The following is a 15,056-nucleotide window of genomic DNA, read 5'->3' as shown; positions in this document are numbered from 1 at the left end:
ATTAGTCTTGGTCCGGCGAGTCACTGTGAACAAAACACCAGAATGGGTAAACTGACGATTAGAAATATCCGAAGCTCTAACTTCCGAAATACGTTTGACAGAAACAAGTCATAAAAGCATAGTTAACTTAGCGGATAACATTTTTAGAGTAAGCATACAATTATCAGGCCATGACAATAAAAAATTTAAAACAATATTAACATCCAATAACGGTATGTATTTTGGCATTGGAGGATTAGAAAATTTTACTCCCTTCAATAAGCGACAAACAAGTGGGTGTTCACCAACTGGCTTACCATTAACATATAAGTGATTAGAGGAGATTGCTGACCTATATAGGTTAATGGTACGAAAAGCTTTGCCTTTACTGGCTCCAGCTGCCAAACAATTTGCAATGAAGATTACATCTGCAGAAGAGGGATCGCTATGTCTTCCCAAACACCAGCTATGCCATAAGGACCTTTCTTGGTGCCCGGAGCCCAAGATTGTGATAAATATTGGGAAGCCTCTGTCGAAATGAAAGGGCAAGATTGGGAATGCCCGAGATCTTCCTTGCGGAAAGGGTAAGCAGGTTGTCTAAGATGAGGGGATGAGGATGATGCATGGGATCTGATAAAAGATTCGGGAAGGATGGGAGGAGGTAAGGAATATCTATTGCCAGTTCCAACAGAGTTGGGAACCAAATTTGGGACTACCAAAAGAGAGTTATGAGAATCACCGAGGCCTGCTGGCGCCTGATCTGAGCTAGAACCCTGCTGATCATGAGAAAAGGAGGGAAGGCATAGTTTAAAAAAACATGACCAATCCTGAAAGAAAGCGTTGGCTGCTAATGCTAATGGATCCGGACGCCAACTGTAGAATAAGGGAAGTTGAGTATTGAGACGGGAAGCGAAAAGGTCGATCCGAAATGGACCCCACATATTCTGAATTCGCTGAAAAATATTTGGATGGAGTTTCCAGTCGCTGGCATCTCGGAGGTAACGTGAGTGCCAATCTGCGGCGGAATTCAGAGTTCCTGGAAGATATTCTGCATGAACTGAAAGATGGTTTGAAAGGCAAAATTCCCAAAAGCTCTTGGCTAATTCCACCAGAGGTTTGGATTTTGTCCCTCCGAGGTGATTAATATATCTTACTGCCGAAATATTGTCCATTCTGAGTAGAATAGCGCAACATACCCTGTTCTTTGCCAGGCTTCTGATTGCAAAGGAGCGGGCAAGCATCTCTAAACAATTGATATGCAATCTGATCTCCTCTAAAGACCATGAACCCTCAGTCGAGATTGGTCCACAACGGGCCCCCCAACCTGAGAGGCTTGCATCTGATTCTAACACAAGATCTGGGGCTGATGCAAAGATAGTTCTTCCGTTCCATGCGTCTAAATGGTCTATCCACCATTGAAGTTCTGTGCGAGAATCGTGATCTAGCGGAATGGTGTCTGAATACCAAAGTCCTTTCCTGAGGTGACAAATCTTTAATCTTTGAAGAGCCCTGTAATGGAGAGGACCTGGGAAGATCGCTTGAATGGAGGAAGAGAGAAGACCCGCGATACGGGCCCGAGATCTTAGTGAAATAAGGGAATTGCGTACGACCTGTAAAATTTCTGACTTGATTGATTTGATCTTTGAGGAAGGAAGAAGAAGAATGGCTGAGACTGAATTTATTTGAAAACCTAAGAATTCTATAACTTGAGTGGGAGTGAGAAGAGACTTTTCGCTGTTGACGATACATCCTAGATCCGATAGAAGAAAACACGTGAGAGTTAGATGGGACGAAAGCAACTGAGGAGATTGGTTTAATAAAAGGATATCGTCCAGATATAGGATGAGTCTCACACCTTGAGCTCTGAGAAAAGCCACTACGGGCTTCATGAGTTTGGTGAAGCACAGAGCAGAAGAGAGACCGAAGGGTAGAGAGGTAGAGTGATAGAGGTGGTATAGCTCTTGGAACTGAAGAACCTTCCTGGATTCTGGATGGATTGGAGCGACCAGATATGCATCTTGATGGTCCAGACGCACCATCCAATCGTTTTGAAGAAGAATATCTCTGAGGTGGAGGATGGTTTCCATTTTGAAATGTTGGTACACTACAAAATGATTGAAATGTTTGAGATTTATAACAGGACGCATCTTCTTGTTTTTCTTTTGAACAAGAAAGATGGAGCTGATAAAACCTGTCGGATCTGAAGTGGTAAGAGTGATGGCCTTTTTCTGAATAAGGGACTGAACTTCTGATGAAATAAGGACTGACATTTCTGCAGAGAAATGTGGAATTAGAGGAGGACGAGGTTGAATTGGGGTAGAATAAAGTTCGATGATGTAACCTTGTACAGTATTGAGAAGCCAAGGATCTGAAGTAATTTCTAACCATTTTGGAAGAAAATGGCGAAGACGCCCTCCGATAGGGACATGACCACAAGAAAGGCTTACCTGTCTGGCTGGAGGATCTGGCACCCCTGTAACCTCTGGAGCGGAACCCTCTGCCCCTCTGAGGGTAAAATTGCGGTCTGTAATCTTGGTAAGAGGAACCATTGTAGACTCTGGAACCTTGGTTATGGAAGGTGCGGCCGGCAAAGCGGTTCCTCCCTCTGCCGGCCCTGCCAAAAACACGCTGGCTAAACATCTTCTTTAAAGATTGTTGGGCTTTGTCCAACGACGTGAAGGTTGCTATGTATTTTCCTAGATCCTTGATAAAGGATTCTCCAAACAGTAAACCTTCAGTATGAAAATACGGTTGCACCGTAGCCAAGTTAACCAACCTGGGGTCAAGTTTCAATAGAAGGCTCTTTCTCCGCTCATGAGTTAAAGCTGTGTTAGCATTCCCCAAGAGACAGACAGAGCGTTGTTCCCACAGTGAAAGTTCCTCTGGATCTATAAAAAAACCATCCAGTCTGGCCGCTTCGGCAATATCAAATATACGGGAAAGGGGACCAAGAATATCTAAAAGTTTATCTTGACAGCCTGAACACGCCTTGTCAACTTCCTTGCAATGGTCTTTGCCAAGCTTTGTAAAAAAGATGAGCAAGGGTTGATCAATCGAGGGAGTTAAGGAGGACTTATGGGGAAGGGAAGGGCGAGGGCATTCAGATTTTAGCTTTGCTCTGGTTTGCTTTTCTAAGGGACAATTTATTTTAGCTGAAATATACTCGGCTACATAGTCTGCCGGTGCCCACTCCGTGGAATTCATCGGGTCAAACATCGGGAAACCCTCAGGATCCAACAAAGGACGGGAATCGGAATTGTCTACAGAGGATGTTTTAGGTTTTTTGGAAGTGGGAAACGTTGTCATCTTTGTCAGAAACAATAGAGTCTGAATCCACATCAGGCATGTCATCATCGTATCCTGAACAGAAGAAATTATCATAGGGGGTACAATGTTGTTTGATTTCCGTTTATGTTTCAATGATGACTGGGTATTTTCCATATTTTTATACTCCTTGGAAGGAGCCTTTTGAGGAACTGCGTCCTCCGCCATATGTGAGGAAACCTCACCATCCTTTTGCGCCAATTTCTGAGGTTTTTTATGAGTAGAATGGGATAGGCGCTGACTGCATTCCCCCGCAGCCTGGGCCGACAGAGTCTTGGATATTAAATTTGCAAATGAAGACTCAAGGTTCTTGGATAATTTGTTTATAGATGAAGCAACAGCCTGCTGTACAGAGGATTTTATAAAATAATTTAATTCTTGTCTAATATCATTTACATCCTCCAAATTATCCTGTCTGGAAGGAGAAATATCTCTTTCCAAAGTGAAATCAGCAAACTAGGGGTTAAAAATGCAAGGGAAAACAAAACCCCGCCTATGGGCGTGCCTTAACAAATTTTCTCTACAGGAGAGGTACTGGAGGTGTGGCCAGGGAAGAATGAGGAAGAAGGGTCTAGAGAAAAACCTCTCACGCTGAAAAGCCGGCAGCGTGTGCTGGGAAGGACTCTGCGGGCGTTGAACGAATGTGCAGGCAAGTGGAATTATTTTCAAAAGAATAACCGGAGGAAAGCCTTTCAATAGCTGGCAATAAGTCCAAATGTGCGCGCCGAGCGACAGAAACGTCCGTTGCGCAAGTGCGCTGAACTGAATGGCAGCGTTTCCTCAGACGCGCTGAAATAGAACGCGCGAGTCTGAGGAGACGCTACCGGGCATAAGAGAGCGCGCGGAGCGGCGCTCGAACTAAATTTGCGGCAACTTTCCGACTGGGTGAAAAAAAGGGAACATTAAAGCACGTAATACCAATAACGAAGAAAATACAGTACACCTAATAAATTTTAAGTAAATATAACGAAACACACGTATAGAGCAAATAATTAAGGTACTTAACTTGACTGCAAGCAGCAAGAAAAAGAGGGCTGTTCGCAGTCAAGTGATGTCATAATACCCTATGTACATGTTCATTGGTTGTTGTTGTTGTACACCTTTTAGTTCCCATTGGCCCGTTTCTTCTGGCCTTATGGGAACTGTAGTTTCTTGACTGCTGCTATTTAATAAAGTAAGAAAAGAAACGCATAATAGGAGCCTCCGGTCTGGCCATAAAATTCCCAACAAAATTGACAAGAATCAGGGGGTTACCATTCAGAACACTGCCTCTGTACAGCACAATATTGGCAATTGTTTTGTAGGATAGATGCAAATTATTCTACAGTGTATGCACTATCCAAAAGAGCTATTTCAGTGAATCTTTGTCCTTTCATTCTGGTACATATACCTGTCAACCTCTTGTCTCAAACATGCAGGTGAAATAAGACATTTAAAATGGTGATCCCATAAAGATCAATGGCGACTGATTCAATTTTTGGAGGGTGATGTAGGTTTGAAAAGCATGCAACTCCATTAAATTTTATGCAGCAATTTTGTTAGGCGGGTGAATGGAAGAAAAAAGTGGGTGACATGCGAAATACAACTGAGTTGACAGTTTGGGTAATTGTAGTCCTGAGTTAATAAAGGAATACCATGGCAACCACCAACAGAAGGCAAAAAAAGATTTTTGGGATCTGCTGTCATCTCACTGCTTTGTTGTTTGATGAGCTCGGGGTAAGGGTCACAAAAAGACAGAGCTTGAAGTGGAAATATAGAAGTGTAGGTACTATTCCTTCAAAATTAAAGAAGTGCAGGTACTCCCTACGGACAGTACCTACCCAGATAAGGTACTGCAAACTATGGGCAAGTTGAGAGTTACACCAGCCCTTTTTTTAGGTTGCAGCCCACCAGACAGCGAGGCTGTCTAGTTTGCTAAAGACATCATAAGGACTTTTAGAAAGAAGACCTATGAAGGCATTATGCCCATTGATTACCATTGGCCTTGTGGTTTGTAACTCACATTTTCTGACTTTCTATGTGCTGGCTTTATTTGCTTTAGGCTCTCCAGGTTCAGTTTGTTCCTTCCATTGCCTAAACTGTGTTTACTGTATCCTTTCACGAACTTCCTTTCTGTAAACAGTCCTTTAAATCTTCTTCTTATCTTGTCACATTTATTGTGCATTCAAAGGCCAAGGTCAAATGTCAAGTGTTGTCTTCTGTGGTCACGTGTTTACTTTTCTTTCTCTGACCTCAAAGTGAGAGGATTTATGTGACAATCCTGCTGGATACCGGGGGTAGGGAAGAGGTTTTTTCTAGCACATGACTACATTTAAATGAACTGGGTAAGTATTTCAGAATAGGTAACACAAATGAAGCAAAGTTTTTGGATACTTCTGAAGTGTGTTGAAAACACATACTTTTATATGATCAAAACAAATAATTACACTAGGTGATGCAATTTCCACACATTTTCATTTGTGCAATGTATAGTTTTATTAGTAAAACGGTATGCCTGTGCAAATGTAATGGTCTTTTCAATTGAAACTATGTTATCTATAATGGCAGTGTGCTACCATATCATGCATACTCCGCTGTACACCACTCCACTCTACTATGCATCACTGCACTCTACTTTGCACCACTCCACTTTATGCCACTCTATGCCACTGCATAATACACTTTATGCTACACCTCTCTACTATACCCTGTACCAGTCTACTCTATGCCAATGCACACTTCACTACTCTACACCAGAGCACTCTTCGCCACTTTACTTTAAACCACTCTAGTCTAGGCCACACCAAACTACTCTGAACAACTACACTCTACGCCACTGTACTGTATGCCAATCTGCAACACTGCACTTTACGCCACTGTACTTTTTGCCAATACAGAATATGCCAATCTTATCTACTCTGCACCATTGCACTCTATGCTACTGCACTCTACACCACTTTCCTCTATGCCATTACACTCTATGCCACTAAGCAACTGCACTCTACCCTGCACCACTCCACTCTATGCCATTTCACTCTTCTTTGTAACACTCTACTCCATGCCACTCCACTTTACACCACTCTACTCTTAACAACTGTACTCTATGCCACTGCACCCTACTCTGCCTCAGAGTACTCTACGCCTCTCTACTCCACTGTACTCTGACACTCTACTCTGCAAAACTGCACTCTCTGCGACTGAACTCTACACCACTATACTCCGCACTACTCCTCTCTATGCTACTCTATGGCACTATAGTTTACATCACTCTATGCCACTGCACTCTATGCCACTCGATTCTCCTCTGCGCTCTGCCCTCTGCATCACTCAACTCTTCTCCACTCTGCACCACTCTACTCTATGGCACTGCATTCTACTCTGTGCCACTGCACTCTACTATGCAGCCCTGTCACGTTTCCCAGTTACATGCATGATGTGGTGCCACAGCCTAGGTTTTTTCTTTGAATTCTGCCACTTGTAGTTTTGTTTATTCCATTAAACATCAGGATTACAAATCCTAGAATTCAAAGGAAAAAACTGGACTGGAGCAGCATGTCATGCATGGACCTGGGAAACTTGGCAGCTATGACTGCACCACCCTAATCTATGCCACTGCTTTCTACAACACTGCATTGTATGCCTCTGAATTCAATGCCAATGTACTCTACGCCACTATACTCTCCAACACTCTATGCCAGAGGTCTTAAAACTGGGGGGGTGGGCCACGCTTGGGGGGCCTCAAGTGATCCCAGGGAGGGCGCCAGGCTCTGGCCAAAAGAAGCATTACACAGATAACATTGGTTTGTTTTAGACAGAAACATGTTATTACATTTTTTAAAAGGCAACAGTCCTTAACTGTAATGTTTAAATACATCTAGACATATTTAAACATTGCCATCTTTATAAAATAATTGTGAAAAATTCTGAAGGGGGCCCAATGATTTTTATTTTTAAACAAGTTTGGAGACCACTGCTCTACGCCAATGCACTCTACACCATCCGACTTTACGCCACTCCAGTTTATGCCACTCAGCGCGACTCCATACTATGCCAATCCAATACCTGACACACTCTGCCACTCCACAACACTCTGTAATAGTGAATTCAGATTTTAGAATGTTTAGAATGGAACGTTTTCTATCGGCTTACGATGAGAAGCGTTTTGTTCGTTAGGAGCGTGTGTGAGTGGTCCAGTAAAGGTTACTTGTTTCAAGGACATCGTTGTTCTTGGTATCATCTATTACCACATTTTGGCGACGATTTATAAACCAGGAGTACTCACCACAGACTCGACAATCTTCAGCACTTTGTAGATGGCAGACGAAGACGGTTTAGGAGTGTTCCTGCATTCCGGTGATGTTGGATTTCTCAGAGAATAGATGCTATACTTTCAGGAACTGGAAGTGGTGAGGCAGAACATTTTTGACTGAACTGCATACTATTTATCTGAATTGGCAGTTGCTTGGCAGCCATCTTAGAGACAGTTTTGTTTGTATAAAAGATTAGTAACAGAACAACGTCATTAATCGGCGGCCATCTTAGGTGAAGAGTGTTTTTTTGTAATACCAAAGTGCATTTAAAGGCACATTACTGCGGTTTAAAAAAAAAAAAACAAGAAGAAAAACTCTCATTTTTATTTTCTATCCTTGACTATTTATTCATGGTGAATAACATTTGTGGTAATCCTCCTCCGCCATTTTTAAACTCTGCTAATGAGGCTACTATGAAATGGGAAGAATGGTTCTGACATTTTAAAAACTACATGTTGGCAATTAATGGAGATTCATTTGAATCACACAGAAAAAAAGCGTTACTACTCAACTTAATTGGCTTGGAAGCTGAAGACATCTTTGAGCATTTACCTCCAGTTCTACCACCATCTGGCACAGAGGCCAGAGATTATGACTGTTTTTCAGAAGCTGTAGATAGGTTTAAAAAAAGGTTTTCGGAGGAACCACACATTGTTATGGAAAGGTATAAGTTTTTCCACACGTCATCAACAACTTAATGAGTCAGTTGACTCATATATTTCTGCTTTACGAATTTTGGCTGCAGACTGTGAATTTGGAGAAACAGCGGATATTTATATTAGAGATCAGTTAATTATTTTCTGTTCGAATAAAAAGATTCAGGAACAATTGCTTAGACAACGCAATCCCACTTTGAGAGAAGCAATTGACACGGCTAAGAGTGTTGAATGTACAATAAAATCTTTCAAAGCTATTAATGTGGATGACATTAGCAAAGAAATTGCAGCTGTAGCTTTACATGATACAGAGAAATATGAGGCTAGTAACAAAGGAAAATGTTCTAAAGGAAAACAAGTCAGTATTAACAAACAAAGTTCAGGATACAATGTCAATAAAACATTTTGTGATAAGTGTGGTTCCAAAACACATGCATCTCAATTCAAGTTTTGCCCAGCCAAAGGCAAAGAATGTTTAAAGTGCAACAAGATTGCCAAAATGACCAATGTTTGCAGATCGGTAGCCAACAGAAGAATATCTACGCTGCAGGAATCAAAGTTTGATAACGAGATGGAAGATAGTTTCATTCTAAGTCTTAAGGAAAAGGTTTCATGCATTAATGAAGAAGGCAAAACTTTACATAAGGTTTTAAATAAGTCTGATACAGAAAAGGCCAGGAAGGGTACTAACTGCACAGAAATTGACAAAGAACCCTATATTCCACCTGATTGTGAAATCGTCATTGATGGTTTGAATGTGAAAGTTTTGGCACATTCTGGATCACCATATACTATCTTGTCAGATCGGTTTTTTTATGAAAACTGGGGTGATAAAAAGGTAGAACCAAATGATGTCAAAGTATATGGTTTTGGGGGCAAAGAGATTGATATGCTTGGGTTCTTTATAGCGGAGATCAAATTTTTAAACAGGGCAATTATTGGAAAAGTATATGTTGCCATTGTGGGTTACATGTTATTGGTTGGCGTCACCAAAAGAAAATGGGAATGGTGCTCAATCCAAATGCCAAGAATCCAGTGTATCTGTCTGATAATATACAGTCTGTCCAAGTTTTGAACACAAGTACAGATAAGTTGGAGTTGTTATTAGACAAATTTAAAATTTTGTTTAGCAAAGAGTTAGGTAAGGTGACAGGACTTTCACATCACATTCAACTTAAAAAAAAATGCTGTTCCTATCAAACACAAATTAAGGCATGTTCCACTTTCGGTCAGTAAGGAGTTATCTGAGATGTTAGTCAGAATGTGTAAGGAGAATATTATTGAGCCTGTTGATGCTGCAGAATGGGTGTCCCCAATTGTTCTGGTGCGGAAAAAAATCAGGAGATTTGCGTTTGTGTGCTGATTTAAGATCTGTGAACAAGCAAATTTTGGTGGATTGTTTTCCACTTCCACACATTCAAGAGCTTTTCACAAAGTTAGAGGGTGCTAATTTTTTTTCAAAGATTGATCTGAAGGCAGCATACCATCAAGTAGAGTTAACTCCTGAGTCTCGTTGCATTACTACTTTTATTACTCCAGATGGTGTTTTTCGGTATAAATGCATGCATTTTGGTTTGGCATCAGCTGCTTCTGTTTTTCAAAAATGTATGCATTGTTTATTTAAAGATGTTGGGAATGGCATTGCTTTTCGGGATGATATTTTGATCGACACAGCTACAAAAGAGGAACACTATATAAAGTTGGACAAGGTGATGTCAATCCTAAGTGATAGGGGTATGACGATTCATTTGGACAAGTGTACATTGTTAACTAATGAAATAGACTATTTAGGTCATTCTATATCAGAAAAAGATATCACATATTAAAAATTCTCTACAGCTGATACAAAACATTAAGGAGCCCAGAAACAAAGACCAGGTTCATTCCTTTTTAGGCCTATGTGAGTACTATTCTAAATTTGTCAAAAATTTCAGCGATTTAGCTATGCCTTTACGTGTATTACTAAAGAAAAATGAAACATTTGGGTGGTCTAATGATCAGGTTGATGCTTTCAACAAGTTAAAGAAGTCTATTGTAAATTTGAAACCACTTTCACCAAATTCTGGTGATGCAGTAAATGTTATTACTGTGGATGCAAGTTCAACAGGATTAGGAGCAGTATTAACTCAAGTCAAAGGGAATGTTGAACAAACCATTGCTTTTGATTCTAGGGCATTGTCTGAAACTGAGTGTAGGTATTCAACTATTGAACGTGAGGCACTTGCCTGTGCGTGGTCTGTTGAACACTTTAAAATGTATATATGGGGGAAACATTTCAAATTGAGAACTGATCATAAACCACTTATTTCTTTATTATCTAAAAATGGTATGAGTAGAACATCTTCAAGACTCATGCGTATTTTAGCAAAATTGTATGAATACAATTTTACTGTGTCTTATTTGCCAGGTACAAGGAATACTAGAGCGGATTGTTTATCAAGATTATCTGGCAGTAAGGAAATGTCTACAGATTCTGAAGTGATTGAAGAATGTGTTGTTGCAAGTGCGAAAGATGCAGTACTGTTGATCTCTGAAGTCATTTCAGAAAAAGAATGGGTTTCAGCATATGACAAAGATGAAGTTCTTGGAATTGTGAAGGGTTTTATCATAAAAGGTTGGCCACTAGAGAAATCTTTAACAAAGGATTTACAGGTTTTCTGGAAAGTTAGAAATGAATTGTCCATAGAAAATGAGTTGTTACTTAAGGGTGAATGTTTCGCACCTCCTACAGAAATAAGAAAGTTGATTTCTATAGCCCATATTGGACATTTGGGACAATCTGGAACTATAAAAAAATTGAGAGATCAGTTTTGGTGGTCATACATGGATTCAGAGGTAGTTGTTTTCATTGAGGATTCTGATAAAGTTTTGAAGACACAGAAAACTGAGGTTAATGTATTACCGTTTCCAGAACAACCATGGAAGGATTTAGCTATGGATTTACTTGGTCCTTATGAAGGTATTAGTTTGGAAAAAGTATATGTATTGGTTATTATTGAATATTTCTCCAAATGGGTTGAGTATAAGTGGATTGAGCGACCCAATACTGATAAAGTAATTGAGTTTCTAAATGATTGTTTCAGAAAAGAAGGTTATCCTGATAGTATCACTACTGACAATGGTACACAGTTTACTTCTTCTAAATTACAAGATTTCTTGTCTAATCTAGGAGTTAAACATAAACAAACTGCTTTATATGCACCCAATATGAACGGTTTAGTTGAAAGATTCAATAGAACTTTAGTAGAGGCAGTACAGCTGGCATTAAATGCTAAGATTAATGTTAAGGAACATGTTGCACAAATGATTTGGTCCTATTACTGTATATCTCATTGTTCAACTAAATGTTTTACTTTTTTTGATGTTGAAAGGAACGAAACCAAGACTAGGTCTAAATCCATCTTGGTTGCAAAACAAAGTACAGATTTATGACATGAATAGGATATACAATGAGGCCAAGATGAATGTTGAGTTTAAGAACAAAAATAAGTGCAAGGAAAATGAACAAGGGTGTCTAAGTTTTAATGTTGATGATTGGGTTAAGATCAAGCTTCCCACACATGTCAGAAAGGGAGAATCAAAGTATTCAAAACCTTGGAAAGTTATTAGGGTTGGGAGGTCTTCAGCTATGTTGAGTAATGGTTCATGGTGGCCTTGTTCCAGATTAGCACGTGTAAATTTTGAAGGCTGTCACGAATTAAGTCATCTATCTGATCCTGATTTTTGGTGTGAATCAATCAAAGTTTATTCAAACAGTAGAACAGGTTATACCGACAATACTTTGTTGGGTCATCGTGAAGAATATAATTCTTCAAATGTTAATATGAATGAGTCTGGTGTCAGGGCCAGCAGACATAAAAAATTACCAAACAAATACAATGATTACATAATGTATTAGACAACATTAGTTTAGTGTTTTTAAAAAATTATATTACGATGTGTTATCTAATGTAGGAACTTATCTTACAAAGTTTATTGCAGTTTTTTGTTTTATTCATTTGTTTATTTCATCTTGTTTGTTTGAGGAGATGTGTAATAGTGAATTCAGATTTTAGAATGTTTAGAATGGAACGTTTTCTGTCCTCTCAGGATGAGAAGCTTTTGTTCCTTAGGAGCGTGTGTGAGTGCTCCAATAAAGGTTGTTTCAAGGACATCATTGTTCTTGGTATCATCTGTTACCACACACACTACTCCAGTCTATGTGACTCCTCTCCAACACTAACTTTTAGCCATGATAAACAGCTGCAACGCTGGTGTACAGCATGCCTAAAACACATTGGCAAAGCCATTAGCTCGTGCATAGGCGAGAACTATTGACGGTGCAAAGGATTGCTATGTCATCGTTCGAACTATTAAAAAAAACAGCGGTCACGTAACGTTTATAAGGCTCATCTTCTAGTCCTAGTCCTTGTGTGTTATTTGAACCTTCTGAATTGCATCTTATACAATTACATAATCAATAGTACAATCCGTGGAACGCAGGCAATACATCTTCTTTAGATGGAACTACCGGTATAAAACTGCGTGGTAAACACATTAGTCTCACACTCAGTAAATAATAACGATGCCGCTGCCCCTTGACAGCTTCTGGGAAAACGATCATCATCTAGTAATCATAACCAAATACAATTTTGCTATGTGATTATAGCTACATGACTCTTGTTGTAAGTCACTGCTCTAGCGAGCGACAAACATACGCTTCTGCCTGGGGAAGAAGCGTAAAGGGGTGATGGACATAAGATAGGAGTTACGACACCACCGCCCATTTCAAAATGGCTGCCTGCGTGTACAGCACTTTCTCAAGATTCCCTCAGGTCAAGCTTAGCCAATTCCCTATGAGGTATATCTTCTCTTTCTACTTAAACCAGGCTTTCTTTCTGCGCCAGCGCAGTACGTTCCTCTCACGCCTAACGCGCAAAGCTCTCGCCACCATTTTCGCGTTGCGAAGGTCGGGTTAACAATAAAAAAATAAAAAGCGACCCATCGATTCACAAAGACCCAAACAAGACTAATATATAGCTATATAATTAAATTGGTACGTGTTCCTGGTAGTGGATTTCCACCGCGTTTTTCAACGTTAACCAACCGTCCATCTTTAATACTTAAATTCTCCTTTTATTCATAAATATATAAATTATGCTAATTAATACCCATTGCATATTAACACTACAAGAAAGAAAAACCTCCCATTTTCCGGGCTTCCTTCCCCGTAAGTAAAATCCTGGTTTACTTACCCGTTTTGAGATGATCCGTGAGGCGAAGAGTGTCCCGTTTTATTCTGCGCCAAGTATTTTTTTCAGTTTATCTCAGAAAGATATAGAAAGTGAACTGGTGTGTAAACACGGGCGGCAGTTAATTTGGAGGTCTCGGCTTTCCGCACAAAGACGTACGAAGGGGAGCAGTATTCGTCTCATTACTATATAAATATTTTAGACATTTTATGCCAAAACCGTGCCGTGCTACTTTTTCCCAATTTAGAATTGTCGCAGACGCGTAAGCGGTACGTTTTGTAAAAAATCATATATAGATATCCGCTGTCCCCTCGCTTATAAACTTGAATGCAGTTTTTTTAGTTGAACATTTTTTTTAGCAACTGCGTCATGAACATAATTTATGCAGGGCGAGGGCTGCATGCTAAACAGGATTCCTCTAAAGAGAGGGAGGGCCCTGCAGCTTCTCACAAGCAGAAGAGGGAGCAAATGGGCGGGCAAAAAAGAAGGGTTTGTGAGGTGATTGCAGTCAGTCAGCGTAAACTCCTATGAGGGCGGTTCACAGCAAATAAAGTTTAGTAGAGAACTGACTATATGACAGGGAATGTAAATCATGCCACATTTTTTTTAAATCTTAAACACGATTATGTCCTATACTATATACACAAAATATAAAGGGCAATATGTACAAAGCATTTTTCTAATGGCAAACAGTTTGCGAAGAGAAAACAGTTTTTTGGGATGTACAAAGCCCAAATTTCGATTTGGTAACTTGTTACCGAATCACAATTTATGTTTTGCAATTCAGAATTATGAAGGGGCGTGTTCAGGGTGTCCCTTCCTAATACCGAATCTGAATTGTATGATCGTTTTGCAACCGTGAATGCGATTGCAAAACAATTGAGATTAACACCTATTTCAAATTGGTGTCAACTCATTCACAAACAAGGAGGGTTCTCCCTTTTGTGAATGGAAGCACAAATATTTTTTCAGAGAAGGTAGTGGCCCCATGAACCAGTGCCTACTCTGAAAAATGAAAAGAAAACTTTTCATTTTTTGTTTGAAATGCACCCCGTTTTCCTTTAAGGAAAACTGGCTGCATTTACAAAAAACTGCTTTATTTAAAAAGCAGTCACAGGCATGGTGGTCTGCTGTCACCATTCCCATTTGGGTCTCAAATTGCAACCTCCCTCATGAATATTGATGAGGTAGGTCATTTGCGACCCCATTGGGAATCGCAAACAGTGTACTTAACACTTTTGTACATTTTGTTTTGCAACTCGCAAGTTGTGATTCTCAAAAGGGTCGCAAAATGCAAGTCTCAAAACAAAAGGTCATACGTCTGGCCTAAAATTCAGTAGAGTATCCACCTACTGATTTTTAACCTGTTCCACCTTACGCCATTTAAGTTTTGAATTAATAATAATCAGGAAATGTATTAAATTATGCCCAAAAGTAGGCCACCTACACCCTTTTATGCAAAGGAGTATAGTGCAGTTCAATATTAAAAAACAGTGTTCTGGTGTGAATTTCAAGTTTAATTAAATACAGATAACAGTGTTTTTGGTAGCTTTGACTACTTTATTAAGTTTTCCAAA

At 39.8% G+C, this 15,056-nt stretch overlaps 1 protein-coding gene across 3 annotated transcripts in view; it reads right to left on the bottom strand.

The window, feature by feature from the left end:
• POU6F1 (POU class 6 homeobox 1) overlaps nt 1–13,919 on the bottom strand; it is a 200,750-nt gene extending 186,831 nt beyond the window's left edge. For 2 of the 3 annotated variants that reach the window (XM_069230901.1, XM_069230904.1), the window contains exon 1: nt 13,483–13,838. The gene's annotated coding sequence lies outside the window, so the exon portion shown is untranslated. Of the gene's footprint in view, nt 1–13,482 lie in introns of all 3 variants that reach the window. The other variant, XM_069230900.1, reaches the window with a different exon arrangement.
• Between the last annotated feature and the right edge of the window lie 1,137 nt (nt 13,920–15,056).

This window comes from Pleurodeles waltl, chromosome 4_2 (assembly GCF_031143425.1).
Source record: "Pleurodeles waltl isolate 20211129_DDA chromosome 4_2, aPleWal1.hap1.20221129, whole genome shotgun sequence".
Classification (NCBI taxonomy): Eukaryota; Metazoa; Chordata; class Amphibia; order Caudata; family Salamandridae; genus Pleurodeles; species Pleurodeles waltl.
This window is presented reverse-complemented; position numbering and strand designations above follow the sequence as displayed.